This window comes from Eretmochelys imbricata, chromosome 6 (assembly GCF_965152235.1).
Source record: "Eretmochelys imbricata isolate rEreImb1 chromosome 6, rEreImb1.hap1, whole genome shotgun sequence".
Lineage (NCBI taxonomy): Eukaryota > Metazoa > Chordata > Testudines > Cheloniidae > Eretmochelys > Eretmochelys imbricata.
Genome location: NC_135577.1, coordinates 31,320,747 through 31,336,386, shown reverse-complemented (window position 1 = coordinate 31,336,386; position 15,640 = coordinate 31,320,747). Strand labels below are relative to the sequence as shown.

Here is a 15,640-nt window from a genome sequence, read left to right as displayed (position 1 = left end):
GTTCTGTTCATTCTTTCTGAAGCATCTGGCACTGGCCACTGTCAGAATATAGAATTCTGGAATAGATGGACCATTAGTCTGACCCTGTATGGCCATTCTTATGTTCTTAACAGCAACAAAAAGCAAAGCATAAGTCTCAGCCTAAACCTACTCCCAGAGCTTGGCTTTTTCCCTGCAGAGCTTCTCAGTCCATCCTAATTCTTTCTGACCCAAAGCCCACTGAAGTCCTTAGGAGTCATTCTGTTGACTTCAATGGGTTTTGCACCAGGCCTTCAGAGAAGGATGCTAACTTTATTTATACCTCTTAGCTGGAGATAATAGACTCATCTAATCTATAGAGTAAGCAGAAATAACAGAGTTCTAGCACCTAACACCCTGCCCCACCTTGATGGCATTCATGGAATGAGTCCAGCACAGATGTTCCCTGGGATGCAAAGGTTGAAGCCTATATATGCTAATGTCTCCATATCCTAACACAACTGAACAGCATGCGGAACCACAATGTTTGCACTTTGCCCACAAACCTACATCCCCACAAAGGGGAAGGGACAGAATTTGCTCCTGTGAAAATGTATATATTTACTGGGTAGAGAAGAAGTGATAACCTGTGAGCATGAAATTGGGTTGGTTCAAGTAATAATTTACAATAAACCACTTTAGGAGAAAATCCTGAGAGGAATAAAAACCTGTGTTCCCGGGACTTGATGGCTCTGGAATCCCCAGAATTGGGATCAACATAAGGACTTCCCCATTCACAGTTCCAAAACTGAACTGGCACTTTAAAGACACCTCCCGCCCCCAAGGATGAATTCCTGAAACTCATTTGCCTCTGAAATTAGCAATTGGAAACAGAATAGCTGAGGAGTCAACAGGAAAACTGCACAAGCTGAAAGGTATTCAAGGGATTAAATGGGCAAATGGAAAGACTGAAGGCCAGTCCAGTGTAAATACCTTATCTAATAATAGCAGAACTATGTCAGAAAAATCTAAATGGCTATGCATTTGGGACAATAATTTCTGAAAGACCCTACTAATAAGAAAGATGTCAAAGTTAAAAAGGAAAAAGCTACAAAAGACATTTTATAGCTATCCCACTAGCATATCCTGTGTATCTGCAACTGACTGCATTGCGTGCATTCCAATTAGAAGAACAAGCTGATCTCAAGTAAAGAAATAAACTAGACAGTGGGAGAAACAATGGGCCAAGGAAGGCCTTTCAAAGACATTTTCACTGAGACAATGACCCACCTGTGAGATCTGCTAGTTGAAAGGGAGTTCCTACTAGAGTAATGATTTATTATTTGCTCAGCTAAGGAGCAAGTTCCCAAAGGATTCCCACCTGTTGGATGTTTAAAAATTGAGTGTCTTTTCATTTTTTTTCTCCTCAATGTCTCAATCAGTTTTACTTAAAGAGCATAATGAGCCTTTAGTAGAAATTCGGAAGGTAAGTGTGTAGAAGGCCAGTGTTCCTCACCCCATAAGAGAAAAAGGGGAAACTGGTTCCCTTGAAGCTACAGAGAGTTCTGTAGGGGAAGAGATCCTACCCTTTTCTGGCTAGCAAGCTTGATCTTCCTGTGTGGTAAGGAGTGTCTTTATTTCCCCAACATGTGTGTCAAGGAGAAAAAAGAAGGGGTGCCACGCAAGGGGATCTTTTCTTTTTCCATATAGGCTGGAAGAAATGGTGGGGGGAACAAAAAGAAAAATGCTGAGTCAGAATCAACTCAAATATTGCCCACTGGACAGGCCTAGCAGAGCAAGGCAGATCTACAGTGCTGATGAGAATTCCTAGTTCGGTTCAATTTCTGTCAATACTGCTGAGAGTAACTTATGATAGGGGGATGGACAAAAGAATGCGAGAAGCTGGGAATGGGTGATAGGGGATGAATCACTTGATGATTACCTGCTCTATTCATTCCCTCTGAAGCATCTGGCATTGGCCACTGTCGGAAGACAGGATACTGGGCTTGATGGACCTTTGGTCTGACCCAATATGGCTGTTCTTATGTGAGTATCAACTGAAGATATTCAGACATAGTCTGATGACCAAATACAGGCAGTATTCAAGCTGCTCAGCAAACTAGTCAATTGATACCACTGTAAACACTCTCAAATTTAAAAAAAAATGGTTCTTTTACCGTAAATTAGATGTTTATGACTAAGCTGGAAATAGTATCTTTAACTCAAGTCACTTTCTTTGAAAGTTCATTTTCCAAGGTAAAACACTAACTGATTTCAGTGAATAAGGATTTCAAGGTTGGGTAAAAAGACAAAATAGTGGAAAAAATGCTAAATAGCAAACTTGCAGTCTATGCAAAAATGGTGGATTTTATTTAGAGTGCACTTTAGCAACCAAATATTATGAAAATCTGGCAGAATGAGCCTACATTATTAACTACTGCATTAATATTAATTCAATTCCAAATCAAGAAATAGGAAAACAATATTAAAATCTTCATAAACCCACAATAGTAAAATATTATTTCCTCTGGCTGAGAATCATATTTCCCTTCTAATGGGAAGAGAGAGTTGAGAAAAATCCACAGATGTAAAATGGTAAATGTGATTCAAACTAGTCCTGGTAAAAGTATCATTTACTACAAATAATATAGCAAAATCCACTTTTTCTTCTCACTTTAACCTAAGCTGAGATCTGGTAGAGAATGCTCACTAGGCTTTTAATAAAATCCTCCCACTCACACATTATTACTAGTTAATAATAAAGGAATTATACATGCTTATATCAGACTATAGAAGAAGTGCAGAATTTTTCTGATCCTGAATCACAGCCTGTTCATTATCTAAAAATCACCCAAAAAAGGTGACATTTCAGGACAAACTCTTAATAACAGGATCAATAAAATTGGCAGATGGCTTATGATAAAGAGGTGCATGATAAATTGTAATACCCTAAGCAAGACTTTGTATTTTAAACAGTTTTTCCCTGGGTGGTGGTGGGGGTTTGTTTGTTTGTTTTTTGGGTTTGTTTTTTTTCAGTTTTGTGTATATTTTTAAATTATCAATTGCAGGATTGACTGTACTTGAAATTCTATTGTCAAGCAACCTAGAAAGACAGAGATCCAGTCTTAACCACTGAAATTCAACTACTTATGGCCCAGTGGGGACAAGCCATTGACCTGTGCTTAAAAATGCTGGGTTTTAATAGACAAAGTAGATGCTGAGCCTTGATCCTGCTCCCTCTGTTGTCAGTGACAAAAGTCCCACTGCCTGCTATACACCTCTTATTTTTGCCTGGTTGGAAAAGGCATATCAGCTGTAGCCTGTGCTCAGGGAACAATAACTTGGTCCATGAAATTTTCATGGAAATTTTTCACTTTAGTTGAAATTTCCAAGTTTTTTATTTGTAAAAATGAAAACATTTTTCGGGAACGTTTTTGTTTTTCAAAAACCAAATGGTTTTTGGTATCAGTTTTTCATTAAAAGATTGAAAACATTTTGTGAGAAAAATTTTTAAAAAAATGAAATATTTTCAAAATTTCCAGCAAAAAATAACGGGTATTTTACCAGCTCTACTATGACATAGTAAGTCCAATCATAGTAGAAAATATTTAAAATATATATTTGTTATATAAAATATTAATTTCCTTGCCAGCCCATGGACACATGCAAATAAGGACAGAAAATGGCCCCAAAATGTCTTAAATGAGATAAACAATGCAACCCAGCCTGGGCAAAGCACCCTTGTACTAGATAAAATACCCATCCATGGTCATAGAACCTGAATCCCTAAACTGACATTGATGAACTCCAGGAAAATAAAATAATTTTACAAAAGAAACTATCAGTTCATGAATGCTACGATGCTACTATGCATTGAACAATCAAGGAAAGGGTGGTTGGTGCACAAAATCAAACCTTCAGTAAGCCCATATACTGCTGCCCTAATGCACAGAAAGATTGATGAGGAAGCACCATTTGTGTTCTTGGTACAGCATAATACGGCTTTCTTATGTGAATCCTTGGCCCTTGTTATACCTGGCAGTATCCTTCATTAGCTAATCACAGGGCATCATGGAGAAATATGTGGCACTTTTACAGGTCTTCCCAGACTGGGAAGGATAAACAGTGATTGGCCTCTCCGGTGGGTCTTTTTGGAGCTCCCGTGAGTGGCCCAGGCAAGAGCAGTTCTGCCACAGGCAGAAATAATGTCGGAACAGTTTCTATCTATAATCCCAGCCTGAAAAAGAATGAAAACTATTCCTGGCAAGTATGTGTTATGTACTCCATAATGGTTCTTTTAAAACCCTTACATTAGGGTAATATGTATAAAAGTTTTGGCACACATTTTACACTGAGGATCTGAGGCATATATGGTAAAAATCTCCACAAAACTTATTTGAAATTAGTACATTTCAAATTTAAATAGTTAACTCTAAAAATAAAAATAAAATTAAATAAATAAAAGCAATTAGATCAATATCTTAGAGCAATCATTTGCTACATTTCATATTTTAAAATCACTGTCGTTCCAAGTTACGTGCCGTAAGTAGAAAAAATCTTAAGCCCTACGACATATTTTATTTTTTTGGGGAAAAGATGGGTTTAATACGAATTTAATAACTACAATTTTCTCAGTACTGAAAAAAAACCTCATTTTTTATGTGCCAGATTCTAGCACACTTACTTTTGTTAAGTTGTCTGTTATTCTGTTAGTAGTCCCATTGGTTTCAACGGGACTACCTCATGAATAAAGTACTAGTCCACATCTGGCCCACCATCCCTGACCTCAGTGTCTAAAGACAGTTTTACAAAGCAACTAAAGTGACATTTCTGAAGCTCTTTCATTTCTAAAACAGAATACATACACATGAAATGACAGTTCCATCTCCGAAACACTGTAGGGCAGAACACAAAGAAGAGAATGGTTTCAGAGTAACAGCCGTGTTAGTCTGTATTCACAAAAAGAAAAGGAGTACTTGTGGCACCTTAAAGACTAACCAATTTATTTGAGCATAAGCTTTCGTGAGCTATAGCTCACTTCATCGGATGCAGTGAGCTGTATCTCAGGAAAGCTTATGCTCAAATAAATTGGTTAGTCTCTAAGGTGCCATGTCATAAATATAAAGGGAAGGGTAAACCCCTTTGAAATCCCTCCTGGCCAGGGGAAAGCTCCTCTCACCTGTAAAGGGTTAAGAAGCTAAAGGTAACCTCGCTGGCACCTGACCAAAATGACCAATGAGGGGACAAGATACTTTCAAAAGCTGGGAGGAGGGAGAGAAACAAAGGGTCTGTGTCTGTCTGTATGCTGTGCTTGGCCAGGGATAGACCAGGAATGGAGTCTTAGAACTTTTAGTAAGTAATCTAGCTAGGTATGTGTTAGATTATGATTTCTTTAAATGGCTGAGAAAAGAATTGTGCTGAATAGAATAACTATTTCTGTCTGTGTATCTTTTTTGTAACTTAAGGTTTTGCCTAGAGGGGTTCTCTATGTTTTTGAATCTAATTACCCTGTAAGATATCTACCATCCTGATTTTACAGGGGGGATTTCTTCATTTCTATTTACTTCTATTTTCTATTAAAAGTCTTCTTGTAAAAAACTGAATGTTTTTTCATTGTTCTCAGATCCAAGGGTTTGGGTCTGTGGTCACCTATGCAAATTGGTGAGGCTTTTTATCCAACATTTCCCAGGAAAGGGGGGGTGCAAGTGTTGGGAGGATTGTTCATTGTTCTTAAGATCCAAGGGTCTGGGTCTGTAGTCACCTATGCAAATTGGTGAGGCTTTTTACCAAACCTTGTCCAGGAAGTGGGGTGCAGGGTTTTGGGAAGTATTTTGGGGGGAAAGACGCGTCCAAACCGCTCTTCCCCAGTAACCAGTATTAGTTTGGTGGTGGTAGCGGCCATTCCAAGGACCACGGGTGGAATACTTTGTACCTTGGGGAAGTTTTGACCTAAGCTGGTAAAGATAAGCTTAGGAGGTTTTTCATGCAGGTCCCCACATCTGTACCCTAGAGTTCAGAGTGGGGGAGGAACCTTGACAGCCACAAGTATTCCTTTTCTTTTTTTAAAGAAGAGAATGTAATTGACACCATGCAACATACAGCATGTTTATATCTTAGCTTTAACTTTTTTTAAAAAGATCCTCCTCTTATGCTCACTTATTTTCATAAACACTAATGGGTGTACTCAGACTTCCATACAAACACATCTCCCATTAATACTAACAGAACCCTACATTCCTATTTTAAACATTAGGAAGGAAAAATAGATGCCACATCCTGGACTTTGCAGCCTCACAGTGAAATGGATCCTGCAAACTCAGGATGAAATATTCCAGCTTCCTCTGCTGAAGGCCCAAACTCCACACTGGAATTATTGTGATTCTGCCCTGTTGTTGAGGTCAAAACCAAAGGGTTACATCTGGGGACTCTGCAGCCTGGTGCACCCCATAGAACCAGACTCCATGGTAGTTCTCTATTAGGGACTATGGTGAAGGCTGTGGGTGGGCCAGCAGTTTGGTGATGTGCATGTGTCACAAACCCTAAGCAGGAAAAATGCAGAAGTCTGTGGTCACTGATAGAGGACCGCCCCCAACCTTTATTCTAGTTCTTGTATTTTGTAAAGGGCACATATATTTTACCCTCTATAACAGGAGTGGCCATACTTATTTACCCTCCGAGCCGCATACAATAATCTTCAGAAGTTTGAGAGCCACAAGACACGCACAACCTGCCCCACAGGACGGTGCCTGCCAAGGCACAGGGCTTCTTCCCCAATGCCCCTCCGTGGGGATAAAGTCCTTAGACTCACCCCTCCCTGTAGGGCAAAAGCCCCAGTCCCACCACCCCAACATAGGGCAGAAGCCCCCAGTCCCACCACCCCAACACAGAGCAGAAGCCCAGTCCTACCATCCCGATGTAGGACAGAAGCACTGAGCTTCTCCCCACCCAGTCTGGTAGGTGGAGAATGAGGGGCGCATGAGGAGCTCCACAAACAGCACTTTAACTGTAAGAAAGCCACATTCAGCTCCCGAGCCACAGTTTGGCCACGCCTGCCCTATACAGATGAGAGAAGAAGCGATATTGTGGACAGAAACAATAGGCAGAAGACTCCAGAAAATTAGGGGAAAGTGTTAGTTTATAATGTAAGAGTTTAACTTTAATTACAAATTTTCAAACTTTGATTGTAGGCTGCTGACTGTCAATCCTATCTTGTTCAAAAGCCAATGAGAAAACACAAACTGTTTCCACGGGAGTTCAACAAAAGCACTAGGATGAATGGCCAGAAAAAGTGGAAAACAAATATTAGTAACATAAAATGTGTTTGTTGCAGTCCTTTATTTCCATGTGGCTGAGGCTTTTCTGCTCTAAAGGGATATTTATCAGTCTGTGCATTGAATGGGACACATGTAAACACCCCAGGAAAGTTGGATATCCACAGTGGTTTTTATTCCAAGTACTAGCAGCATGCTGGTACTCTGAGCCAGATTGGAGTTAACATATAATGAAAACAAATGTTAACAAAATAATTTCCAATCACTATATTAAAGGTTTCCCATTTTAAGGGCTCTAATGAAACAGAATTAAGAGAAATGAAATGTCTACATGATCATTTCTAATTTCCATCTGATTATAAAAAAAAGTTTTATTAGGAAAGATTTGTAATTTATATTTAAGGCTTGAGAATGACTTGCCAGAAGCTATTGAGGGAACATCATTTGTAAAGCTTAGACAATTATGCAAAGTGAGAAGAGAAAATGGTAACAAGTGGGCTAAAATCTAAAGCCTTTTACTCAGCATTTACTCAAGTAAAACACCCATTACTCACTCAGATCTACCTGATTAAGGACTGAACACAAATTGAGAACTTGGGTTTAGCCTTTTACCAATTTCTAAAAAGTCAATAATATAAAATAAAATAAAATTTACTGTGTATCCTACTCTAAGACAAAAAATAATGGGCTAAAGTAACGAAAAAGAAATTTAGTTTAGATAAAAGGTGTAAAATTGTATTGGATAAGACTCAGTTTAGTGAGTTAAATATGGCACAATGAATGGAACCATTCAAAGCAATATTAGATATGTATATGGAAGGAAGAATACAGGGTCTTTCCTGCTTGATGTAAAATTTAATTGGCTAACCAGAGCAGTCCCTTCCAACTAAAGATAAGCAAAACTGGAGAAAACCAAAACCTCCATGTAATATGAAGGATCAAAAGCAGAGAGATAAAAATTACCAGTTTGACAGGCATTCCGCTCACATCCCAAAACAGAGAGAGGTTTCAATATAGTCAAATACAGTGAACGATCATTGATGTGGGGCAATAAACCCGTCATCAGATGCCATGTTTTCATGCATAAGGGTTGGGTGCTTGATCTTCTGAATCCAATATTATCATCTGATTGGATTTTAGGTTTGGCAATACAGAACCAACACCGTTCAGCCATGTTGTGCCCTGGCCTTAAACTTCAGTTAAATCTGCCCTTAATAAGAAAAAGTTAATGGAGGGAAATGCTACTCATTATTAGATAAGGCATGATGTGGAGTATATTACTTTATCACAAGTATACAGCCATCCACTAGTATCTGTTTAATTATACTGTACTCTTGTTGGTTTAAAATGTTTATTTATACTCTGTGTGGCACTGAGAAGTGGAATGCCATGTATGAGCAGTGTACTCTAATGAAATATCTATAGAGTGAGACAGAGTTCAATCATTGTCTGATTTGAAATTGAGGAGGCTTTAAGATCAGTCTGAATACTCTTTGGTGTATACAGACAGACACTTAAATACTTGCACTCTATGTAATTTGAAGCAGCCAAGCAAAACAAAGGTTGTGTGGTTTGGGAATACTAGATCACCTGGTATACACTGAACCTGCTCACAACAGGCTTTTTTACTGGTCCAATTTAATGTTAACCATACTGTACATTTCAGAATAAAAACATATTTTAGCAATATTAAATACACATACAGGCCCCTCTTTGTACACTGTGACATGTCACACGCTACATGCTTTGTGTGTGTCTTTTAGCGTTTGCAGTGGAACGTGTGCAGAAAGCTAGCCTGATGCATAAAATACTTGCATTTCTTTAAGGTAAACACTGCTGAAACATTTGGGAGATTGAAATAAAAACAAGACCTTTATGAGACATAAAGGTATCACATAAAACTGTAGTGAATTAGAAGAACACTGGCTGAATCCGAGAACAGATAATCCTTATAAACATGCAGGAATGTTGTAAACTGTATGTGAACGATCTTAGGTTCATATGATACAGTACCTTAGGAGACTCATATTACATTGACTGCTGTCTAAGCCCCAGTCAGAGGATTTTCATGGCCTCAAAGATTAAAATAAATACATGTATCTTTCCTGCCTCCATGAAGACATTTTATGTACACAGTTTTATTATACTGAACAAAGATACCAAAGACTGATTTTTCTTGAGCTGTCAAAGTACAAAAGAAATGCAAAAAGTCCTTGCACAGATGTAGTACAGTGCTGAATTTTATCTTTTGGCAGGTGCTCAATATGCAGCCCACATAATCACATGTTAATGACTGGAGTGTGTTAATCAGCATGCATACCTGATTCCTTCTTGCCCAAGGAAAAAAAATAAAACAATTTATAGCATGTTAATGCTTCTACTTTTGAAAAATACATTGTAAATATACAGAACTGGGGGGAGAGGGAGGATTTTTCAAACACTGCTTTATAAAGAGATGAAATGGTCAAATAAAGGGTCTATAGATTTGAAATGACCAACACAAAAACAAGGAGTCCTCTCTGAGGTATTCAGGTGGTGATTAATTCAATTTTAACAATTTTCTTCCAAGAACGTAGGGGAAATAGTTAAAGTAACGCCTAAGTTTTAAAAATGTTATACAGCATCAAGAATAAAAATAATACAATAACTAGTGTACCAAAATAGTAATTATCTGATTCCCCACTAAACAAAGTTAATCACCTATTTCATTATCCTTACAAAACACGTTATTGAGGGAATAATTTTGTTCTGTTACTTTTAATTTAAAAGGTAAACAATATTCTACTCATGATTCTAATATAACCAAGGCCCGAATCCTGTAAACATTTGGACATGTGCTTAACTTTATGTACACAAGTAGTTCTGCTGAAGTCAAGTTAAGCACATGCCTAATTGTTTGCAGATCATAGACCAACATACAAAAAAAAAAGTGATTCAGAGCCTCAGTTAGCTTCTAAAAAAAAAAAACCACTATCTACCTTTTTTGCATTATAGTTGCCCAAACAGATGAATAATAATAATAATAGAAATAGAATGAAGCATGTAATTTGCCTTTTAGCACTTGTTACTTTCAACCAAGACTTTGCATCTGTGTAATCGCGTGTAAAGTGTTTATCTATCTAGACATTTATTCCATACTCATCACCTGGCACCCTACAAAGAATATTACCATTGTGGATTTGCAGTTGACGCTCATATAGATGTGCACATGCAAATAACAGTTTACCTGAACAATTCAGCTGGTGAGAACTCCTGCAGACACAGAACTGGAGGTAATTGTTAGAATTTTGGGCACTTAAATTTGGTTCATTTTATACCTGCGTCTAGATACCAAGTCAATTAAAAATGTGGATTTTTAAAATAAATTATAACTTTAACTTTGAGAATTTGAAGCCATGAACTGATGTAACAACACAATACCAAACAACCATGACAAAGCTTAATAAGTCTGAAAATTATTGAATTATCTCTTCTGAAAAACCAGAGCTGATGTACATTCCTTTTAAAGTTAAAAACTGCTTTTATACCAAGGGAAGTCTAGTATCATTTGTCTCTGGTTATCAGCAATGAGGCATTAAGGCCTACATAGTTCCACCAATTTCTGTTATCTTTCTGACATTAATAGTTTTTCTGAGGCTATAGAAAGTTAAACTGGATAATTGTTGGCTTAAAAAACTATTTAAAAGATAACAAATACAATATCAGGTCTATTCTCTTTTGTGTGCAACTTTCCCATCAACATTGATGAGAGCCATGTGCACAGACACAGCAAGAATTGCAGACCTATGAGCTTGCTTAACATGAAATCTGCAACAGATATATAATCTTGATATTATTACCATGTAAAATATATGGCAGTTCTCTCAGTTGACATATAATTCAATGAAATCAACACCAATTCCAAACGCACTGGCCTCTACTTGATTTTATAAAGTGTAGGGGATAACGTAGCACCCCATGAACGTAATAAGCTCGTAGTGCCATAATGTGTTTGCCTTCCCATGTGCAAAGTGCCTGTATCCCAGCTAACACTATCCTTTGGACCATTGTCTGTGCGGCAGGAGGCACAGCACAGACAATGTAGCTGAGGAGAGCACAGGGGAAAAGAGGGCTTTAAGCAACTTTGCAGCTCTCAGATTCTGCCTGCTCCAGAGGCCAATATAGCCCACTGCATAAAACACAGTAGCCCCAGTAGCTGGTCTCCCCATGACTTCATATGGGCTACCCACACATCTTAGCACAGCTGTAGTGCAAAATGCTATGGCACTCCCCACCCCCCCACCCCCCCCCCGCTCCTGGCACATCTTGTCTCAGTCCCTCCCCTGCCATGCCTCTACAGCAGGTGCTGCAAGGAGTGGGGAGAGAGGTGCCCCTGTGAAGGGGGAATTCTCCCCAGGGCCATTACTGCTCCTATACAGACCCTATAACCACTAGAGTTTCACATAGGCATCAGAATCTGGCCCTTTGTTCTCCTCCCACATGTATTTAGCAGAGAAGATCCTGCAACATGAAGTCAGACTCCAGATTTAATTTAGTTAAAGGTGTGTGAATTTAGAATCCCACTGCAGGCCCATCTCTAGTAGTTAGAATCATGGGAACATACCATACAATTTGTCATAAGTGTATCAGACCATTTGTTCATCTAGTCTTGTGGCCTGTCACTGACACTGCCTATACCTGATACTTCAGATTAAGGATAAAAGCCTCATAACTGACCTGGGTAAATTGCTCAAGGCTCTACATGAGAGTGGGTGTACAGGAGAGGGAAGTGTTTCCTGGCCCCTGCGGTGAATGAAGTGTGAATCATGATTACCATTTTTTTAAACATGGCTAACTACCAGTACAAATATTATTGGTCATAAAATTATCCAGCTACTTTTTAAATCTAGCTACAATATTTTACACTATGGTCTTACTCTCACTCCTCTCCATCCTCTATCACCAACTGTTCCTAATCAGTTTCCACAAGGAAATCATTTTTTGAATGCAATTTACAAGATTTATTTGTCCTGCTTGCTAATCCCTCCCACATGGGAGAACGCAGTGTGACTTCTGTACCTTCAAGCCCACACAATTTTTGTAATTTTTCGCCATTCCCTAAGTTTTAGGGGGTTTTGGGTTGTTGTTTTTTTTTCCCAGAAAGGGAGAATTTAGCCCTTCACAGGAACAATGTTTTTTACTAGCAGATTTATCAACAGAAATAAATATCCACACCTCCAGCAATTTTTATTTTAAGTTAAAATTAGAAATACAGTGATAACATCTCCAGCTCTGCAATGGAACACTGCAGGACCAAATCCTTCTATAGTTTTATTCCCCGCCCCCGCTCTGTAAAATCAAATTGGTGGGCGATATGATACTTGTAGTGTAAGTCATTACAGGTCTGACGTTACAGTTGTTACACATTGCTGAATCTGTCAAATGAAAAGGGAGCACAAAGGGAATCTCCAAATGCAGCTGCTATTTTTCATTTGTTAAATCCTTTTATTACACCATATAAGTACACAGCTGGGAAATACTATAGAGTGGGAGTTAAAACAAAATATTTTGGCTTCCAGACATTCAGAATACACAAAGGACTCAGTGGAAAGCAATGCCTGATATCAAAAGGGAGTGAAAGTTTGAAAACATTTCTAGCCAGCATGGTTTTTTGTTTTTTTTTAATGATAATGCACAATGTTGTTTAAAAGGTACCTTATGTTACAGAAAGTGTTGCATTCAATAAATACTGGAAACAAATTCTTTGATATTTTCTTAGACAAATTTTCATATTGCAATATCTATCTTCATCAAAGAGCCATATAACCCTCATCTCTGCACAGGGCTGCATAGTGTATACTGCATATACCAAAATTCCCACTGGTCTTTGAAAGTCCTGAGAGTACAAAGAAGGTAAGATTGCGCACTTAATTAGATAACACACTAAAAGCCAAATTCTTCCTTTATATATATGGATGCAATACCCATTGAATTTACCACCACTGTGTTTTTTCAGAGTAAGAGGGTGTAAGCAGGGGCCTTTCCCAACCTGCTTTACAACACAGTCAACACTCTGAAGTCAAAAACTGATGGTCTTTCATGGAGTTCGGTTTTATTGACAAAGAAATTAGAAGCATGCAGCTCAAGCAATTTCCCCAGGTTTACCAGCTCCTACAGTTCCTAACTGCTTAGCCCATCCCCATCCTTTCTCCAGAGCACCACTCAATCCTTATATAAGGAGCTGGAGTAAGCAGCCACTTGTATCGGTGAGTTATTAGAACTCTCTTAACCTTTTCCCAGCAAGATCAGCAACTGCTAGCAAGTTGGGGTGTTTCAAACAAACAGAGACAATTAACAGGAGTAAATGAGATTTGCACATAAGGATCAATGGCAGAATTTAGCTCTTAGTCAAAAATATTAAATTAGTCATTCTGAGTGACAGCCTCACATTGTAACAATTATTGTAAAAAACTGAAGATTTTTCACAACTTCTATGTTACAATCATCAAAGTAATGATGTCTCAGGTTCCACAGTAGATCAGCTGGGGCATCATTGTTGTGTTTGTTTTAAATTCAACTCACCTGATCTAAAGCCTTAGAACTTCAATTTTCACTTCTGACCAAACCACTTAAGTTATACCTAGTCTTTCTTAGGCAAAAGTTCCCACTGATTCAGCTGAGCTGTGCTTGAATAAAGACTGCTGGATTTGACCCAAGGGAATTGTGGGACCAAATAATGATTTTCAGGAACTTTATCAAACGGTATGATGTAGTATTTTCGGAAACAAGGGAGGAAAACCAGAATGCTAAGTCACTCAAGCAAAGTTCATGCACCTGTTTCTGAAACATGATAGGCAGGAGAGTGACTTGTGGCTGTTCAGTCTCCTCAGAGGTACAGCAAATGTTGGCATGAAAGCGTATCATTCCAAAAAAGAGAAAATGGAAATTACATTTTGCCATTACAAATGTAAAGTCGTTTTAAATTATTGTACACGCGCTGGATGTTTGATCACATTCTGTGAGGCTCTAACATTTTGACTGAAGTACTAATATATTTCTCCACACAGAGCCTGAGTATATTGCCTGTGCCCTGGGGGATTCCAAGAAGGTTGAGAATTCCTTCCTCCCAGACGACAGAGTCACTCCATGATTGCTACTGTAGCCCTCAGGCTGCAACTGCCATTGCGCACGTGCCCCACTCTGGAATGGGCGGGAATGGCTCATAAGACCATAAGAATGGCCATACCGGGTCACACCATCTAGCCCAGCATCCTGTTTTCCGACAGTGGCCAATGCCAGGTGCCCCAGAGGGAATGAACAGAACAGGTCATCATCAAGTGATCCATCCCCGTCACCCATTCCCAGCTTCCAGGAATGATTCTGCTCAGCACAGGCAAATATACAGGTAAGAAGTTCATTGAATCTCCATGCGCATTCAGTTTTTGGCAGCTCTGTTGAGACTCCCAGTTAGTTTCAATCATAATGGTGTTTTTGTCACATGGATGTCTGTCCAATGGGATAGACAACTCCATACTCATTTTTTCTTCAACATACCTGGTCAACCTAGCTGTGTCTCAGTTTCCCTATCTATAAAATGGAACAAACTGAGAATTACTGTGATATGTTATTTATTGAATGTCTTGAGCACATATGCAATTAAAATGAGGTTCTATTCCAATATCTAGCATTTTTCTATAACAGACATTACCTGGATAATTATGTATAGCTATATGTGCTCCAGGACCATTCTAGTCTATCTTTACAAACAACAGAAAATATCACTCATAATTTCAGTTGAAATCAAGGGGACTTTTGTCTGTTTAGCAACTGAAGCATCAGACTCTTGGAGACTTTTTAAACCCTGATCTTGCAATGAGTTATGCACAGACTCAATTTGTGGCTTATTGATTAGACAGCATTTCCTGCTCTATTTATATACTCTGAGTCATCCCAATTAATTTAATAAGTGTTATTATAAGTGTTACTACAGAAATACTTGGCATATATTTAGTGCCTTCATTCCCAGGATCAAATATATGAATGGTTTAAGTCTCCCAACATCTTTATAGGATAAATCACTATCATTATGTTTCTAACCTATGAAATAAATGTATTATTATTGATGCGTTTTTAAATGTATTATGGTGATGGTACTATTTAGTTTTCAAACTTAATGAAAAAAATAATTCTTAATGAAAATATCTGATTTTATAGATCTGACAAACTCACAAGAGCAAAGAAAAGGCAGGCATTTCACTTTAGCTTATTTGTATGAATTTACTGCTTGTGAAAGGTGCTGGTTTAAAAACAAGAGTTCTCCATCCACAGAACAGATGCAGTCAGAAGCAAATATCCATCCACACACCTTGATTCTGCTCAGCACAGGCAAATATACAGGTAAGAAGTTCATTGAATCTCCATGCGCATTCAGT

The 15,640-nt window shown here is 38.4% G+C and overlaps 1 protein-coding gene across 27 annotated transcripts in view; it reads right to left on the bottom strand.

Moving 5' to 3' along the window:
• The window catches only part of SOX6 (SRY-box transcription factor 6), a 449,851-nt gene that overhangs the window by 264,799 nt on the left and 169,412 nt on the right, over positions 1 to 15,640 (bottom strand). The window lies entirely within an intron of this gene.